General features: G+C 45.4%; 1 protein-coding gene across 2 annotated transcripts in view; it reads right to left on the reverse strand.

Moving 5' to 3' along the window:
- Window positions 1–14,882, reverse strand: part of Arhgef3 (Rho guanine nucleotide exchange factor 3) — a 295,751-nt gene extending 280,869 nt beyond the window's left edge. The window contains exon 1 of one of the 2 annotated variants that reach the window (XM_048420871.3): window positions 14,586–14,882. The gene's annotated coding sequence lies outside the window, so the exon portion shown is untranslated. The other variant, XM_085687791.2, reaches the window with a different exon arrangement.
- Window positions 14,883–19,159: the final 4,277 nt, after the last annotated feature.

Consider the following 19,159-nt stretch of genomic DNA (forward strand, 5'->3'; position numbering starts at 1 on the left):
TCTTGTTTTCCTGATTCTGTGGCTAACCCCCACCCCCGGATCTTCTAATAGGACTCCAACTTTCTGGGTTCAAATCCAAGTTCAGCAGCAAGTGTTGGAATACACACTTCCAAACCCAACAGTTGCAAGGCTGAGTTAAAACTTGTGCCAAACATTGTGTAAAACATTGTCTCCACCCAGCGGTGGTGGCGCATGCCTTTAATCCCAGCACTTGGGAGGCAGAGGCAAGCGGATCTCTGTGAGTTCAAGGCCAGCCTGGTCTACAAGAGCTAGTTCCAGGAGAGGGACCAAAGCTACAGAGAAACCCTGTCTTGAAAAAAAAATCACAAACAAACAAACAAACAAAAAACATTGTCTCAAAAAGCTAAAAGGGGAAACAAAAATCCTAGCTCCTCCTCTCTCTGGCAGTACGATCCTGGACAAGTTCTCCCTCCATGCCTCAGTTTCCCCACTTATAGAACAGGAATAAAAATGCATGCTCCAAGCAATTGGCATGAGGATTAAATGAAAATACCCATAACAGCGAATTGCCTAGCATGGCAGTTTCCCAAGAGTACATTTTGATTCACTTGTGAAATAAATTCAGTGGAATCAACAACCACAATTTAACAGTAACAACAGCAAAAAAAAAAAAAAAAAAGTGCCAACACACAGTACAGAAAAGAACTATCAGATGCGTCTGCAGAGCGTAAGTACGGCCTCGCCGATCTGCATTAGGCAGGCGTGTGGATGCACACATAAGCAAAGAGATTACAGTCTAGGTCGATGACGGGCCACAGTAAAAAGCACATACCATGCTTTACCATCCCACCGCCTAATAAATGTTTAATAAAATATAGTAGCAACAGCATTGCCATCTGATTCTAACAGACAATGAGCTAGCTTTCTTAACCGACACGTATTAGTACCACTGACATTTGCACCAATAGTGCAGAACCAGCCCTGTCCCTCCACTCACCTGTCAGCTCTCTCACCCCGAAAGAACTTGGGTGGTCATCTAAATATCTTCTGATTCATAATGCTGGCCCAGAGCATAGCCAGTGCAAGTGACTTGTTGAGAAAAAAAAAAAATCACTAGCGTTTGCAAGGCTGCAAAGGGCTTTTGTAAAAATTCAAGTCATGCTGGAAAGAAACTGTCCTCCCTGTCCCTTGGGAGATGTGTCATAGACAGAGGTTACCCGAGGTCACTTAGCTGAACCTTCTAGGCTGGGCAAGAGTTAAGGGGCCAAACCTCGGTTCCGTGACATGCTTCCTCGTTTGGGGGTAGATTGTATCATTGTGTTTTTCCCCTAAGTTTCCATGTACACTCAGCCCCTCCCTCACTCAAGGGTAGAAATAAAATCTCTATGAACTGCCTGTTGTAACGGTTTCAGGAGGGGAATCTGCTAAACCAAAAGAGCTGAGATTTCTGAAGATTTCAAAACGTTTCTATTGCACCTATCGCCCTCCAGAAACAAATGAGAATCTTGGCCTCAGGTAGTATTTTTTAATTGCCCCTTTGAAAACAATGATTAAAAAATAAAAACTCAACCACACAGAGCACACACAGCGATGCTTTTGTTTAAAACGGCAGCACCTCATTGCAGCTGGGGGAGTGAGTTCAGTCTCTGTCGCACTTTCCAAGTTGTGACTTAAATTTGGAACACAAAGTTTCCCAAAAAAGGGGAATGGGGTTTCTTCCCAATAAGGAATGCAGCCACTTATTTTTTAATCCCGTAAGAATAAAATCTGATTTGTGTCAGAATACATCTGGAACACATAAGTACATGCAGAAGCATCAGCTAAATGTTCGCTATATGACATTATTCTTTTATAAGTGTTATTTCGCTCTTCAAATTATGATGCAAACGCTACATTCCCCAGGGAAATCCTACCTACACACTGATAAAGTGAGTCCAAGCCTCTCCCAGCGGGTCTCGGTAGGGCTATCTTTCTCCAGGCTGAAAGGAGGGGGGACATAATGCTACCAGGCCCCTCCCCTGGCATAAGAAGCCGCCAAGGCTGCTGGAGACCTCCTGTCTCACCACCTCAAAACTGAAACATCTTATCCAAGGTCAGCAGCCTTGGACTTGGCACTGATCACACTGGGTCACTCTTTTCAACAAGGAATAGGCAATAAAGATCCCTGGATTTGTGTCAGCACAGCCTGAAAGGCCCCCCTTGGTGTTTCTTCCTCCGCGTTGGGGAGGGAGGACCTGAGTGAGTGACGCCCCCAGGGAAAAGCATTCCCGGTTCCAAGCCAGATGGTAACTGACAAAACTTGCCCAAGCTTCCTACACTGTCCACAGAACTATATAAAAATCTCAGCTGTGGGCTAGCAATGGCTCAGCAGTGCAAGAGTGCTTGCTCCTATTTCAGAGGACCCCAGTGTGGTTCCCAGCATCGACATCACGCACCTCCCAACAACCCATAACTCTAGCTCCAGGGGACCTAGGGCCCTCTCCTGGCCTCTTTGAAACACCCACACACATGTGGCATAGGTACACAGAAACATCAACACATACACATAAATGAAAATAATTAAAAGAAATACTCAGCTGCATTTTTACAGACACCAACAAGCTAACCCTGAAGAACTCATAGCAGGCTTGGAGTAACACGTTGAAAACAGGCTAAGTCATCTTTAAAAGCTATCGCATATGAACGATCCTAACATGGTAGCTTTTAAAGATGGCTCAGCAGGTAAAGGCACCTGCCACCACGCCTGATGACCTGAGTTCAATCTCCAATACCCACAAGGTAGAAGGAGAGAATCCATTCCACAAGTTGTCCTTTGCTCTCCACACACATACAACAGACCATGTAGTCACACGTGCACACACACACACACACACACACACACACACACACACACACACACACAATGATGTTCACAGGTACATCCACCTGCATATAAACATACACACGCATTTCGTTGGAAGCAACCTGGGTGGAAAAAGAAGACGTTCATATTTTATTCTGCAATGTTTATATGTTTGTTACAGGGTTAATTCAGAATGACTTCAAATTCAAGCTCAACTGGTCGCCAAGGATGACCTGAAGCTCCTGATTCCCCTACCTCCACCTCCCAAGTGTCGAGATTACAGGCAAACAGGACCATACCTGGCTCTACTCTACAACTTTAGGTTGTAGACACAACAAGAATATGGTCAGAATTGCTTGTGCTAAAGAGCATCTTTTTTCTATCAAAAAGAAACAGGAGAGGAGACAGTCATGGGGTGGGGCAGTGTGGACATTCTGGAAGCTGATGACAAGGAGCGGGGGCAGGAGGGACAACAGCTAGGAGGAGCCTGCCTCTGAGGTCTCTGCCACATCAACAAGGCTCTCCCTAGGATATTCTGAGGGTGACTGTGGATGAGAGTCAGCTAAAGACCATGAAGTCCATGGAGGCAGCCAGGAGTTAAGGACGCCTGACTGAGGCTGGGACCTCCTCTGCCCTCCAAATCTGGCCACATGCGACAGCCTATCCCCCCCCCTTTTTTTTTTATGCTGTGAAAAAGTGTCTTCTTTCCTTTTTTTTTTATTGACTTTGATTGAGCTCTATATTTTTCTCTGCTCCCCTCCCTGTCGCTCCCCTACTCTTCAACCCTCTCCCAAGGTCCCCATGCTCCCAATTTACTCAGGAGATCTTGTCTTTTTCTACTTCCCATGTAGATTAGATCCATATATGTCTCTCTTAGGGTCCTCTAGTTGTTGTCTAGTTTCTCTGGGATTGTGGTTTGTAGGCTGGTTTTCTTTGCTTTATGTTTAAAAACCACTTATGAGTGAGTACATGTGATAATTGTCTTTCTGTGTCTGGGTTACCTCACTCAAAATGATGTTTTCTAGTTCCATTCATTTGCCTGCAAAATTCAAGATGTCATTTTTTTCTGCTGTGTATACTCCATTGTGTAAATGTACATTTTCCTTATCCATTCTTTGGCCAAGGGGCATTTAGGTTGTTTCCAGGTTCTGGCTATGACAATGTTGTTGCGAACATAGTTAAGCACATGTCCTTGTGGCACTATTGAGCATCCTTTGGATATATATCCAAAAGTGGTATTACTGGGTCTTGAGGAAAGTTGTTTCCTAATTTTCTGAGAAATCGCCACACTGACATCCAAGGGGCCACAGTCTATCTTTCTGAGGCTTGCTGGTTTGGGCTGCACATCTACTTTTGTGAGCGCACCTTTGAGAAGTCGGGAGACACCCAGGATATGAAGGCACTGACTCCTCCAGCCTCATGTTCTATGGCTGCCCAGAGATCCAGACGTCCCCCACATCCCATGACACTTCACTGTGTGCTGCCACTGCACCAGGGCCAGCTTATTCAACCCAGAAGCAGTGGGCTGTGCAGTGAAGTGAGACCTGCAGGAGACCTTTAGAATCAGCTTCTCCTCTGACATCACTGCCTCTCGAATAAACCATCTGGGAAGATTCCTCTGCCTTCCAACTCTCTGCACGGCTGCAGAGCTGACAGCCTGTAGTAAAAGAAGGCACTAGCCTTCCCACACAGCATCATAGTTTACCCCCACACTGCCTCTCATTCCCTTCCCCTTCTCAAGTCAGCCAGACTGGCCCTGTGCTCAAGACGACAGGCTGGCTGATAGTGTGGCTCAGTTAGCAGAGTGCTTGCCTAGCATGCCAAAGCCCTACGTTTGATCTCCAGCACCATATAAACTAGGTGAGATCGCTCACACCTGCAACCCCACCATATAGAAGGCAGAAGTAACAGAATCAGCACAGAAGTGTAAGGTCACATTCAGCCACATAGGGAGCTGGAGGCCAACTTGGGCTACTTAAGACCCTGCCTTTAAAAACAAAGGGAGGAGCCAGGTGGTGGTGCACTCCTTTAATCCCAGCACTCACTCAGGAGGCAGAGGCAGGCGGGTGGACCTCTGTGAGTTCAAGGCCAACCTGGTCTACACACTGAGTTCCGGAACAGCCAGGGCTACACAGAGAAACCCTGTCTAGAAAAAGGGGGAAAAAATTACAAAACAAAAAAAGAAAGGCCACCCTTGGGTGTCATAAGCATTGCCTTTGCCCATATACCCACAGGCTCACACAGGTAGGCTTCTACTCAAACACACCTTCTCAGAGAGACCAAACCAAGCTGTGCCTCCATGCCATCACTAGGGGACCCCTCTCTTCCCCGGCCACCATCGCTCTTTGGTCATCTCTACATCTAACTTTGTACCGCTTGTCTCCGCCACCGGGCTGCCAATTCCAGGGGAAGAACACTACCCATATGCTGGACAATGGGAACTCAGCATCAAAACAGGGTCTAGCGCAGAGTCCCCTTCAAAAGCATCTTTGTCTGTGTGGTGCTGGGGATTAAACCTGAAACTTCACGCATGCTAGGAAAATGCTGTTCCATTGAGCTGAATGCCCAGACCTCCAGAGTGCTGCCTGAGCGGTCAGTAAACTGAGCTACACGGTTCAAGCCCCTGTGTAAATGTGAGAACAACCATGACAGCTTATGCTTACAATCCTAGAATTTAGGATGATAGCTGGGAGAATTACCACAAAGTCAAGACAAGCCTGGGCTCCCAGTGAGTTCCAGGTTACCCTATGCTACAGAGTGAAGCCCAGTCTCAAATAAAGCAAATGCAAGAATGATCTTTGGCAAGGCTTAGTGGCACATACTTTTAATCCCTGCACTCAGGAGGCCGAACCAGGCGGATGGACAGTTCAGGGCGAGCCTGGCTAAGAAGACTCTGTTTCAAAACAAACAATTAAAATACTACTTCCCAGTCCTCTGTGTGGTGTGTGTGTGTGGTGTGTGTGTGTGTGTGTTTGTATAGTGTTGTGTGTGGTAGTATGTGTGTGTCTAGTATGTGTGTGGTGTGTGTGTGGTATGTGTGTATGTGTGGTGTGTGTATGTGTGTGGGGGTGTGTGTGTGGTGTGTGTGTGGTATGTGTGTATGTGTATGTGTGGCGTGTGTGGTGTGTGTATATGTGTGGTGTGTGTATGTGGTGTGTGTATGGTGTGTGGGGTGTGTGTGTGTGTTATGTGGGTGGTGTGTGTGTCTCCCAAGAAGAAACCTCAGTGAGTCAGAACCACACAGCTACATCATTTCCCTTCTCTCTGATTACAGATACCAGGTGATAGAAATCAGAGACTACTTGCAAAAAAACCTTAAGAAAATGGGTCCAAAGTTGATTTTCAATAAGTACAATAAAGACCACAATGAAAAGAAAATGATTAAAGAATAATTCAGAAAAGATTAGTAAAAGAACAGAAATGCAAATACAGAAAACAAAAAGCCAAAACCCCTACTCCCCACATCCCATGCAGTATCAGGGGCCTGAATGATACAGAATCTGGTCTTGAGGGCTTCTAAATTACAGCAATGACCTTTGCTTGTGTGTGTGTGTGTGTGTGTGTGTGTGTGTGTGTGTGTGTGTGTGTATGTGTGTGTGTGTGTCCATGTCTGTGTATCTGGTTTTCCCTGGCCCCTTCAACTGCCCTCCTGGTTTCTGGAGACAGGCTTGCCTTGAGCTCCTGATCCTCATGCCTCACCCTCCTGAGAACCTCCTTGTTCGCTTCCCTTCTCACAGGGTCTCACTGGCATCCTGAGTTCTGGTTAGGGCACAGGGACCTCAGGGATGGAAGGACAATCAGGAAGTAAAACAGACAGGAAGGACAAGAGCAGTGTTAAGTCTGGAGCCCACACCTTGTCCTCCTCAGAGGGCATGGGACCAGCTATAATGGTGTTTTATCTGTGTTTTAATACATAAAGCTTGCCCGACAATCAGAGCAAAGCAGCCACACTCGGCAGCCATACAGGCCAGGCAGTGGTGGCTCACACCTTTAATCCCGGCAGCCACACTAGTCAGCCATGGAGGATGGGCAATGGTGGTGCAGGCCTTTAATCCCAATACTAGAGAGGAATATAAGGCAGGATGAGATAGGAACCGCTCTCTTTCAGTCTGAAGGAGGTAAGAGCTCTCTAGTGGCTTGGCTTGGCTGGTTTGCTTTTCTGATATTCAGAAACCCAAACAGAACCCCAATATCTGTCTCTGTTGGGACTAATGAGTCCTGGCCTTCAGCTGCTCTTCCCTGTCTAGACCCTTCTAATGGAAGTTACTAAAAGCTGTGCCTAGCTTTGAGGATCAGGGGATGAGATTTTCACCTGTTGGCCAGTGACTGCAGTGTATTTAAGCCTCCATGGTGCTATTAAAAGAGGCCTTTTGGTACCAGTGATTGAAGGTCCGTGTGTCGGTCTGTCTCTGCGTGAGTATTCTCAACCTCCAGCCCCTTTCCCGGAGCTCACGAACTGGTGTCTAGCACATGTCTCTGGGTTTTTATTATTTCTTCTGCATTTGCTGACCAATATTTGTGGTATGAATTCACAAAAAAGCCGTTTGCCTGTGCTTTTTAGCCCCCAGCACAGGTCAGAGCTGCGGGGGGGGGGGGGGCTCCAACCCCACCCCGATAGGATTTCTTTTCTTTTACTGCAAGCCTCTGAGGGAGTTTGGGATTTTCTGGTTGTGGCCTCTGCCTTCAAGCACCCCCACCACCACACATGTTTTTTTTGAACCCCTGTGCTTTTGAGACAGCTCTCTCTCTCTTGCTCTCGCTCTCTCTCTCTCTCTCTTCCCTCCTCCTCCTCCTCCTCTTCCTCCTCCTCCTCCTCCTCCTCCTCTCCCTCTGCACCATAGGTTGCGGACTCTCCCTGAACCCTCTTCTTGGGCTGCTGCCAAACAAGGTAACTGCCATGATCCAGGCAGGCGTTTGCTGTTCTGTTCTTCACAGCAGCAATCAGCCTCACATCTTCATCAACATCGATGGTAGAGTTGGTAAGATAACTGGGAATTCTTAAAGGGAGGAGTTAGTTAAAAGAGAGAAGTTCCCCCCCCCACATTAAAAAGGGCGAAAACCATTACAATGGAGGGACTTGGGTCTCTGTATGATAGTATGATAGACAGTTTGAAAATGAAACGATTAAATGAGAGGATAACTAATTAAATGGGATTTTGTAATGTCAACTGTAAATATTATCAGCTTTATCATTTTATCTTATCACTAAAAAAGTTGCCTGAGTGCTAATATACAGACCTTAGAAAAATCTAATAAAGAAAATCACAGAGATGTTCAAATCCAGATAGAGGAATTTAATGGAGAGCCAATTTCAGCGTTGCATTATAAGAATAGAGAGGAACAGCCTAAGGTTTTCAAACAACCAACTTTTATATATTCAGTAACCTTAAAGGAATTGCCAAATGGCAGAGGCTCTGTTATAGTTAACTGGACTTCTGGGCCAATGTTAGATTTAAGGAGATTCAAGGAAGCAATAGTCTCATATGGCATGCATTCACCTTTTGTGAAGCAAATGTTAAACTCATGATCAGTTGGCAATAGAATTATCCCTAAAGACTGGATAGAATTGGTTAATGTTGTTTTAGAGCCTGGTGCACAATTACAGTGGAGCACCTGGTTCAGAGAAGAGGCTAAGATAATTGAACAATGGAGTAAAACTAGAGGTAGAGAAATCTCCCAAGATCAAATTCTTGGAGAAGGAGACTATGCTACAATAGAAAGACAAGCTGTATATGATGGCCACGCCCTGGGTTTATGACACACAGCAGCTTTGAGTGCTTGGGACAGAAGTGGAGAAATAGGAAAAAAATTGAGACATTTACTAAAGTTATACAGGGCCCAAAGGAAGCCTTTATGGATCTCTTATGAAGATTGACTTCGGCAGTAAATAGAATGATACCAAATTCAGAAGCTAGACAAAAAAAAAAATTGAATCTCTGGCTTTGGAAAATAATAATTCCCTGTGCAAAAGGATAATTAAGCCTTTAAAGGCAAAGCCAGCACCTTTGGAGGAATGGATCCAAGATACAATCAATAGTGAAACTCATGAACATGATGATGCATGGATAAGAGAGGTGATTTCCAGAGTATTGAGGAAAATCGAAATGTCAAATTTATAACTGTAGCAAATAGGGTCATCTTAACAGGGATTATAACAAGGTGTTCCTAGAAACAATGCTTTTTCTAAGAATAAATTAGAAACATTTATTCTAATTTAGAACACCCCTCCCTTCTGGATTAAGCAGGTGTGGCAAAAGTAGGCAATGGACTATGAATGTAGGTCAACAAGGAATATTCAAGGTAATCCTTTACCATTGGGAAACTCCATGAGGGCCTCTCACAGGCCCCTATGCCAAACCCAGCTCAGTTGTTTCCTGCCGTCATAGAGGAAGCGCCTTCCCAGAGCAGCTAAAGAACCTAATGCCTATAGTGAGAAACCATACTACTCTGGATAACAGAACATCTATAAAGATAGAATAAAAAATTCAGGAGAAACCATAAAGCAAGTATTTTGGCAAACTTCAATAAATGAACAAAGGCCAAAATTAAAAATATGAATAAATAACATCATCATTGAAGGTCTGATAGACACAGGTGCAAATGTAACAATAATTTCATCAGAATCTTGGCATCCAAATTGGCCTCTTCAGGATGTAAATGTTCAGTTTTTAGGGACTGGAACATTATCTCAGGTAAGGTAGAGCATGAGATGGATTAAATATATAGGGTCAGAAGGACAGAGAGGAATATTAAAACCATTGTTGCTAACATATCAATGAATTTGTGGGGACGTGATTTATTACAACAATGGAATACTCATTAATATACTCCCAAACTTAGAAACAAACCAGAAATTAACCTATATTTCTGGCAAGTGGATATGTTCCATTTTGTAGAATTTGGAAAACTAAAATATGTATACCATACCATTTATATCTATTCAGGTTTTCAATGGGTAACTGCTTTGAGTTCAGAAAAGGTGGATTCAGTAATCATACATTTGCTAAAACTTATGACCATCATGGGTATACCTGTACAAATAAAGACAGACAATACTCCAGCATATGTCTCTAGGAAAATGAAACACTTTCTTTTGCTAATTATAATATAAAGCATATTATAGGTATTCCACACAAATCTACAGGGCAGGCAATTAAAGAAAAATCAAACCAAACTCTAAAGGATATGTTAAATAAACAGAAAGGAATGATAAATATCCCCAGAAATAGATTGCATAATGCTTTATTAACTTTGAATTTTCTAAATGCTAATGAGAAAGGAACAACAGCTGCATAGAGACATTAGATAGTATAAAACTACAGAATTAAATCAGTCAATGTACTTTAAAGATGTACTGACCTCAGAATAGAAACCAGGACATGTGTTACACTGGGGAAGGGTTTTGCTTTTGTTTCCACAGGAGAAAAAAGCTATGGATACCAGCAAAATTGATAAAGATTCGATTTGAACAAGAGACACCTCTTAATTAGAAGAGATGATAGTTCATTAAGCACCATGGCTATTTAAACTAATCTATAAAACTAACAGGTGGTTTTCATTTGATCAGCTATATCTTGCCCAAAGAGAATCTCCCCAAAATTAGGGTTGGGGCAGGGTCTTGTTTTTGTCTTTTCAGGAGAATAAAGGCATCCAGCTAAGGAATCTGAAGACCACTGGACAAATGAGACATCTGAAGAAAAAGGGCAAATCGCCAAGGAAAAAAATGTCTCAAGAAAAAAATAAATTGGTCTATTGGTATATCACATTTCCAACAGGATAAAATTTCGTAAATCCCAAATGTTTGTTTCTGCTGGTCTCTATAGACATGTAATGCAAATGGTTTTTTTGTAGTCCTAGTTCAATTAAAGATTAAAGCTGGCTTTGGAGTTGGAGCGTGGCTTTCTCCTTCTCTAAACCCAAGCATGCTTGTTAAAGTGAAATCCAAAATATCTGTCTCATGTCAGAAGAGCCATCTGATATGGGACAGAAGAAAAACAAATATTTAAGGGCTATTTTATTGCTACTAATCTCATAATCCTTTGGTTTTATATTGACTCTTTAACAGCTTTTTTAAGGTATAAGATTTATAAAATTAATATATATATTTTAAACTTTTTGTCATTATATTAATGGTCATATAGAGTACTAACTAATAGTAGAAAAAGGTTTTATCTACCTTCCTGTACATGATTTCAGGTTTGAGTCTATCAGTTTTCTGTAGTGAACCATGAGCACACCTAACAGTGACCTTTGAAGTCTCCTTAAAGAGGATGGGGTTCCACAAGGATGATTCCTCCAGGACTCTAACACCACAAGCTGGAAAACACCACCTGAAGATCATCCTTGGACTACAAACTGCTCAGAACAATTTCAAGGTGGCTAGCTGAGATGATCCAACCTAGCAGCCTGCTCTAGCCAGGACTTGAGACAAGCCCTGCACTTTCCCATTACACAGAGACCGGACAACAAATGATACAGCTGCCTCCCCCAGGACTTGACAATTAGCCCAAATATTTCTTTTCAGGATCTCTTAAAGATACCATCACCCCCCCAGACAGCAGGAAGTAATGTTAAGAATATGACACTCACATTCCCAAGAGGTGGGGTGTGTGGTGTTTCATCATTCAATGGAGTATGGATATTTGTCATTGTTTTAAGTAGGCTGTTTATGGGTTGTTATTGGTAATGGTCAGGAAAAAAACTAAATAAAGAAAATTAGATTCAAGGTTCTTGTTCTGAATAGAAAAGAGGGGATATAGATATGATAAGGTAAAAGGGCAAATTATTAAATCTATTTTTAGAAAACAAATACTAGTTTTAAGTGTTTTACACTGGATTGGATTTTTGTATATTGATACAAATTTGAGATTAATTTTGTTAAGACATACTATACATATGTTTTTAATCTTGTTCAAGGTATTGTACCTCTATAGCTCATTTGATAATGTAATGTAAATTTCTAGTCCTTGAAAGCTAGTATTAACAACTGTTTAGGATAATAAGGAAATTCAGATTAGTAATTAATCACCTATTACAATCAAACTTATAGACACATTAGGTATGGTTTCACCATCAAAGATATAGTTTAAATAGACAGGTCATCTTCAAACACTTCAGAGATCTACATAATATGGCATTTAAGATGTCTTAATAATATTGGTTTCTCTCTCTCTCTCTCTCTCTCTCTCTCTCTCTCTCTCTCTCTCTTTATGACAATGAGACTTCTCTGTTCCTGGCAGCACCAACCTACTTCAGAGAAGATGATGGGCATTGAGGAAACTCCTCATGGAATTTACTATCTTTGTGGCAAAACTAAGCCACTGGGATGAAAATTCCCTTGCCTTGACTACTGACAGTATGCTGTCCTAGTTGGACAAGCCGGACACAAAAGAAAATGACTGCCAAACATTGCCCAGATAAGGTGATACAGTCCTTCACAAACTCTGCTTCATAGAAAAGTCTATTAGATATTCTAGGCCTGTAGGCCGAAGACCAATGCCCCATCTGTTGCAGAGAAACTTTGGGTGACTGTCCAGGCATCCAGCTGTTTCTGACATTTCTCACTTTTTTTGGAAGTTGCTTATTCACACTTCTTGCCTACTCAATTAATATTATTTCCTTCTTGGATCTCTGAGGACATTGCAGACTAGAGAGTTACAGTAACAGTTTTCCTTGTTTACTAAATAAGCAGGTTATGATAAAAAGTAAATTAGGTACAAGACTTTGGCTCACCAAGATAGGATAAATAATGGAGTATTTTCTCTGAATTTGTCAAATGTAAATGGACTTGACATTGTTGATGTATTTATTGCCTGTATATATATATATAGTTATTGTACTTATTGTATATAGTTTTCTTATATTAGTTATAGACTTTTTTATTTTAGATCAAAAGGGGAAATGCAGTGATATTTCATTTGTATTTTATTAAATAAAGCTTGCCTGAAGGTCAGTGCAAAGCAGTCACACTAGTCAGCCATACAGGCCAGGCAGTGGTGGTGCACGCCTTTAATCCCAGCAGCCATACTAGTTAGCCATAGAGGTTGGGCAGTGGTGGTGCATGCCTTTAATCCCATCACTATAAGGTGGGATGAGACAGGAACTCGCTCCTCTTTCAGTCTGAAGATTTCATGGAGGTAAGATCTCTCTAGTGACTTTGCTATTTTGATCTGATCATCAGATTAAACCCCAAAATCTGTCTCTGGGCTTTTACTATTTAAACTACAACCAGCTAGGCCAGGAGGTTTTAAGTTCCCTGCCATCAAAGCATATCAGCACATTTTTTAAAGGCTCTCATGCTGGGGATCAGTGGCTCACACTTGGAATCCCAGCATTTGGGAGCCTTAGACACCCAAACTCAGATTTCCGTTAATTACACCCCATCCTCCAGGCCTTCAAATGCTTATGACCCCTAACCCGGGGCCTGCCATCATCTTTGGGGGTTTCTCATGTTCAGGCAGACATGAATCTTCCATATCAAAGTGTGCCCGGAGCCAATGCATAAAGCACACATGTATCATCTCAAACTCCCTAAAAGTGTGCTTCTGTCCTAGAGAGGGGTGAGGACCCATGGATGGTTCAGAATCCACTTTTGTGGCACACAGGCATCTTGGAGCACTCCTGTTTGCAACGTTCAAGAAAGAAACTAAACAGGTGCAGTCCAGGAAGACCCCAGTGACGCAAGAGGATACTCATTCCGCTCAGATGAAAGGGTGGTTGACAGTGAGGCAAGAGCAGACCCCGGGCCCTTAAATAGACTCAACGCTTAGAGACTAGGGGATGTCAGCTGGTTCGGGCCCTAACACTAGGCAGAATTCAAGTGAAATCTCATCTGTTCCGACTCCCAAAGCAAACACCAGTAGTTTCCAGAGCACCCAAGACCCTTTTCCCAGCAATATCCTTGACAAAGGTCATGTCTAATCCCACATTCCCAGATATCCTAGATATGCTTTGCACAAACTGGCTAACTATAGGAAGCAATTCTTGCAAAATCCAGTTTTCTAATCTGAATAGGGCACCGTGGAGCTAGGTGGGCAAGGTCAGATCCCCAGCAGGAAAAGGGACAAGTACCTGCATGTCACCTTATTGGGAATCTGAAGATGTGAGCCCACCATGACATTGACATCATCGACCATAACAAGAACACCACCAAAGGGGAGACTCCACCAGGAGCCAGTCAGTACGGGGGGGCGCATAACCTTATGAAACCTTTGAAGCTTATGCTAGTATCACTCTTCTCTTACAGATGACAACATGCAGCACAGATGTGTAACGTAATTGTGACACAGCCAACACAAGCTCAGCAAAGTCCTCTTCCACACGCTAGGGAACAAGGTGTACACCTGTATAGTGCAAGAAACCCTCCAGTCTCCACCGGTGCATTCCGGACAACTGCTGTTTGGCAGTTCTCGCATCCTTGCCAAGTTCTGGAAGCAAGCCTGGTCCAGGCAATAAACCGAGCCAGCAAAGTTCTCTAGGAACAGGCTGCTCCGTTCCCGCAACCTTCCAGCCAGGGTGAGACAGCTGCTAGCGCCAGGGCAGCCCTCCACCACGCAAAACCCTAGGAAACCGCATCCACTTCCACCCTCGGAAAAGGCTCCCTAGCTTCTGGCTACAAGGCATTCCCATCACCTTAAGTCCTGGGCGGGCGCCTCCCGTCTCAGGACGGTCCACTGCTCAGTTTAACACACTCGGTCTCCCGCATAAGTAAGGATCCTGGCTGGCTGTGGGGGCGCCCGGGTCCCTGCCAAGTGGCCAGAGACACTGACCTCGCGACACTAACCTGGAAAGGTCCAACAAAAGGGTGTGCCCCAGACAGGTGGCGCCTCTTTCCCCCGGAAGTAGCTCCGGGAACTTTCTCCCCGTAGCTATCAGGGGACCGAAGTTAGGATCCCCGGCAGGAGCAGAGGCTGGCAGAGACAAGCGGTGGCGCTGTCCACCCAACGCGCCCCAGGGTGGCCGTGGCACCCTACTCCTGTGGGGACGGCGGGTGAAGGGAGGGTCGCGGGACAGGATGTGCCTGCCGCTCTCACCTCCGCTTCTTGCTGGCTGGGCCCAGCCGGGCTGGAGCACAGGGCTGCAACGGTGACTGGGGACGGCTCCCCGGGGCGGGGCGGGGCTGGAGCCTAGGAGGCCGGGCGGGCCACGTGGGCGGGAGGCGGGCCCGGGACCCCCCGCAGGGCAGGCCCGGCAGTCAGCTAAGAACAGACCTAGACGCGGAGCCTTGCAACTGTGGCTGGACACCCTCGCGTCTTACGCCTGGCCGGAGGGTCCCTGGAGGCTAAGAAGGGACCGGGAGGAGGACCTTCGGGATGTACTCTGCCATCCAAAGAGGACTCGATTGAAGAGTTCACTAGAGCACAGAAAGAGGTGCACTGCCGAGCGCTGGCTCCCATGCTCTGGCAATTCAAGCTCCAAGCAGAAGCGGCCGAGCTTGCCCTGGAGAGCTTGGACCCAAGCCTGTGAATGAAGCCTTCACCCCGCCCAGGGTTTAATCTTCGGCATGTTAGGCCTTGTCCAAATCATCCTTTCCCTGTCTGGAGGTGAAAACGAAGATAGTGTGGGCCCAGCAGGTTCTCAGTAATCGAGGGTTCTTAGGTATGTGCTGAGCACAATAAGAGTAGGGCCAAGCCAACAGTGTCCGGGGTCACCCACGCATAAATAAACATAAGAATCTAAATAAAGCTATTTTGGGAATTAAGACATCCTCAGGACTTCATAAAATCAGGATTAATGACTGCTGTAGACGGAACAGTAGTTTCCAGACTGTCATGAAACTATAAACCCTGGGACTGAAAATAAACTCGCTGGTTGCTTCTACACGACACCTGACCCAGGACGTTTTAGGTGCTTGATAGAATTTAACATTCTCAGCTGCCCAAGACCTGCTTGGATGCCACTTCTCCAAAGTAGATACAGAAGCCAGATGCAACCAGCACTCATTTAAGGAGATGGCGATGGGAGTTCTAAGTACAGAGGAAGGGCTTCAGTCAAGACGCTAAAATGCCCTGGGCTGCTGGCTAAGGCACAGGACGGCTCTCTGAGACTTCCCAATGATCCCTGCCTGAGCACTGACTGCCAACCCCCACCGGAAGTGAAGGTGATGTCACCTTTTCTGGGTGGCATCCCTGGCCAGAAAGAGATGTTCAGAATTCCCTCCCAGTCAGATGGGCATTTCTCATAGCAAACTTTGGTCCTTGCTGCAAGCTCTTGGTCTCCCAGAGCTGGGCAGCCTCTCATTGGCCTACAGAAATACATTTGGGTCCAGAAATAAAGCATCTTGAATAGATCCCCTTTCATTCCACTCTGACTTCAAGAAGGTTCCTTGACCAGATCCCCAGTGATGTTCAGGAAACACATGCCCTTGACAGTACTCCATTGCCCAGGGCAAAGTCCATGTCCAAACCCTCAAGAACCTGTTATCCCACCCTCTCCATGTGGTGGGAAATCCCCACCGCTACCTTCTGTGTTAGTTAAACACAAACAGTATTAAGTAGGAGCTGGAGGAAGGACTCACCTGTTCTTGCAACTGGGCCTTGCATCCCCCCCCTCACCTACATCGGTGGATTATAACCACCTGTAACAGGGAACTGATGCCCTCTGCTGGCCGTCTTGGGTCCTTGCATGCAAGTGGGGCACATGCGGACAAGCAGGTACCTATACATAAATAAAACTTTAAAAATTAGAAATACTAACTAAAGTGCCTCCACTTGGTTACTGAGAACCCAAGAAGCTTTTATAAGTCACACTTTTCACACATGATGGTTACCCATACAGCCTGGTCAAAGTTCTCTCTCCATTAGATTCTATTAACACTTAAAGAAGAGTTGGAAACCTATCTCAAAAAAAAAAAAAAAAAAAAAAACCTTTCTATTTGAATGTTTATTACATACGGTGCCAGGCTCTAAAGAATGATGGTTACTGTCACCAAGGCAGATTTATCCTGGGACCTCACTAAACTGATAAGGGAGACAGACCCTTACCAGGCAGGTAGGGAACACCACACGGCCAAGGACACGAGCAGAGGAAGCGTTGGTGAGGGCAGAGGATGGCCTCCTGCAGGAAGGAGGTCTGGACCGAGTCCTGACATCACAAAGGGAGCCTAAGAGCACAGCATGGCTGGAAGGTAACAGGCCCTGAGACAAGGCAGAGGGGGCTTGGCAGCCAAGCGGGGGCATCAGATCCTCCCACAGAAAGACTCGGGCACCAGAATGTGGTCTAGAGGCAGTCCACTACCTATTGAATGAGGAATGCAGGCAGTGGTGAGTTTCCTATACCGAAGGAGAGGAAATGCTCCTTTTTATTATAACTAAGGACAAAGTCCTAGACTTCCTGTTTCATATGTCAGGATACTGAGAACGTGAATCACATCTGCAAGTAGCATTCATAAGAACAGCAAGACGTGAAATTGCCCCACTGAATTTACAGCGCCGGGAGCTCCAGGCTTTCCACGTGCTCAAGTGCTCTACCACGGAGCTTCAGCTCCAGTCCCTTCTGTTTTGAGACAAGGTCTCGTGAAGTTACTTACACAATCCTTGAACTCATAACTGTCCTGCTTCAGGCTCCGGAGTGTAGGCATTGCCAAGACCTGTGCCACCAGGCCTGGCTCCCACAAGAGTTTACCATACAGCTTCCCCTCATGTCCTGCTAGGCCCTGAGGATGGTGGATGGAGGGCGTGGAACTTGGTTCCTCTGGAGTGGGGCAAACACCAGGCAGAGAATACACTGGCTTATCTAGCCTTCAGAAACTGGCAGAGGAAGGAGCTAGGCATGGTGGTGCAGAGACAGGAGGGGGTCTCTGTGAGTTTGAGGTCAGCTTGGTCTACAGGGTGAGTTCCAGAACAGCCAGACTACAACTACACGGAGACCTGCCACACAGCCCTACCTAGAGGTGACCACTGCTGGCGAGGGTATTTTTCATTTTCTCACTTGTCAGTCTCTTCCTTTGCTGTGAACGCTTTGCAGCTGTTTTGCACCTGAGCCGCAACCCAAGGCCCACGTGAAGCAGGCACGTGCTGTTCTGCTGAGCCACCTTTCCAGGCCACACAGGCTGTTCTGCTACAACACGGTCCTTGGCCTGTAGTGAGCATGTGCCGTTTTATACTCAGGTCCAGCGGTGGCTTTGTCCCTCATTCTTGCTATCAAGATAATGTTTGGTGATGAGAACCTTTGCGGAATAAACTTTGACCCTTATTTCTAGTTACTTCACAAATATAAAGCCCTAAAAGTGAGATCTACACACATTGGTTCACACCTATAATCCCAGCACTGGGGAGCAGGAGTGCAAGGCAGGCCTCCTGAGCTACTTATGCGTTTGGAGCCAATGAAAACTACAAGAGACCCTGTCTCAAACACACACACACACACACACACACACACACACACACACAGGGGGGAGGGAGGGAGGGAGGGAAGGAGGAAGGGAGGGAGAGAGAGAGAGAGAGAGAGAGAGAGAGAGAGAGAGAGAGAGAGACCCTATTAATGGAAAATGAGATTCCTGGAAGAGACAATCCCATGCCTGTAGTCACACCCTACACAGATACTTCCTATGCTTGTTTCCAGCGTTTGAAAATCATGGTGCAGCCTGATGGTACAACAACACAGTATGATGTCATCCCCACCTGAGGAATGGCAAGGCCTGCAAGAGGAATAAAGTCTTGGTCTTACTGTTCAAGTCAAAGAAACCTCTGAAAGGAGCCATGGGAAGACTTCTGGGCACACAACTCCTTGCTGCTCACCTGGGTTAGAGGAAACATAGCTGAGCATCTGGTGGACTGCCAAAGCCGTGCGTAGGAAACACCTGGGCTTGACTCTTATCCTAGAGGATGCACATCACGTAAACCCCAGAGCCTGCTGGGAGGGCCAGGATCACTCAAGAGTGGCATGCCGCTTGGCACAGTAACAGGTACCCAACACCTGGGTCATGTGGCTAGAGCTCGTGTGGAACCTGTTGTCCAATCTGCACAGAACCCCACTGCCAGAAAGAAACCAGGAGACAATACCAGCCATTCAGGAGGAAATACTGGGGTAGGGGCCTCCACAGGTTCTGAGTTCTAAGACTCCTGGCTGGAGCCTGAAGGCAATTTTTTTTAAAATTTTTTTTATGGTTTATTTAACTTTATTTTATGTGCATCGGTGTGAAGGTATCAGATCCCCTGGAACTGGATTTTCAGACAGTTATGAGCTGCCATGTGGGTGCTGGGAATTGAACCCGGGTCCTCGGGAAGAACAGTCAGTGCTCTTAACGGCTGAGCCATCTCTCCAGCCCCCTGAAGGCAATTTTGTAAAGATAGTTTACTTACCCAGGAAACCTTTCGTGTTTACAATTAGTAACTGCTCACGTGAGAGAACACTCTG

Source organism: Myodes glareolus, chromosome 5, assembly GCF_982192425.1.
Source record: "Myodes glareolus chromosome 5, mMyoGla1.1, whole genome shotgun sequence".
Lineage (NCBI taxonomy): Eukaryota > Metazoa > Chordata > Mammalia > Rodentia > Cricetidae > Myodes > Myodes glareolus.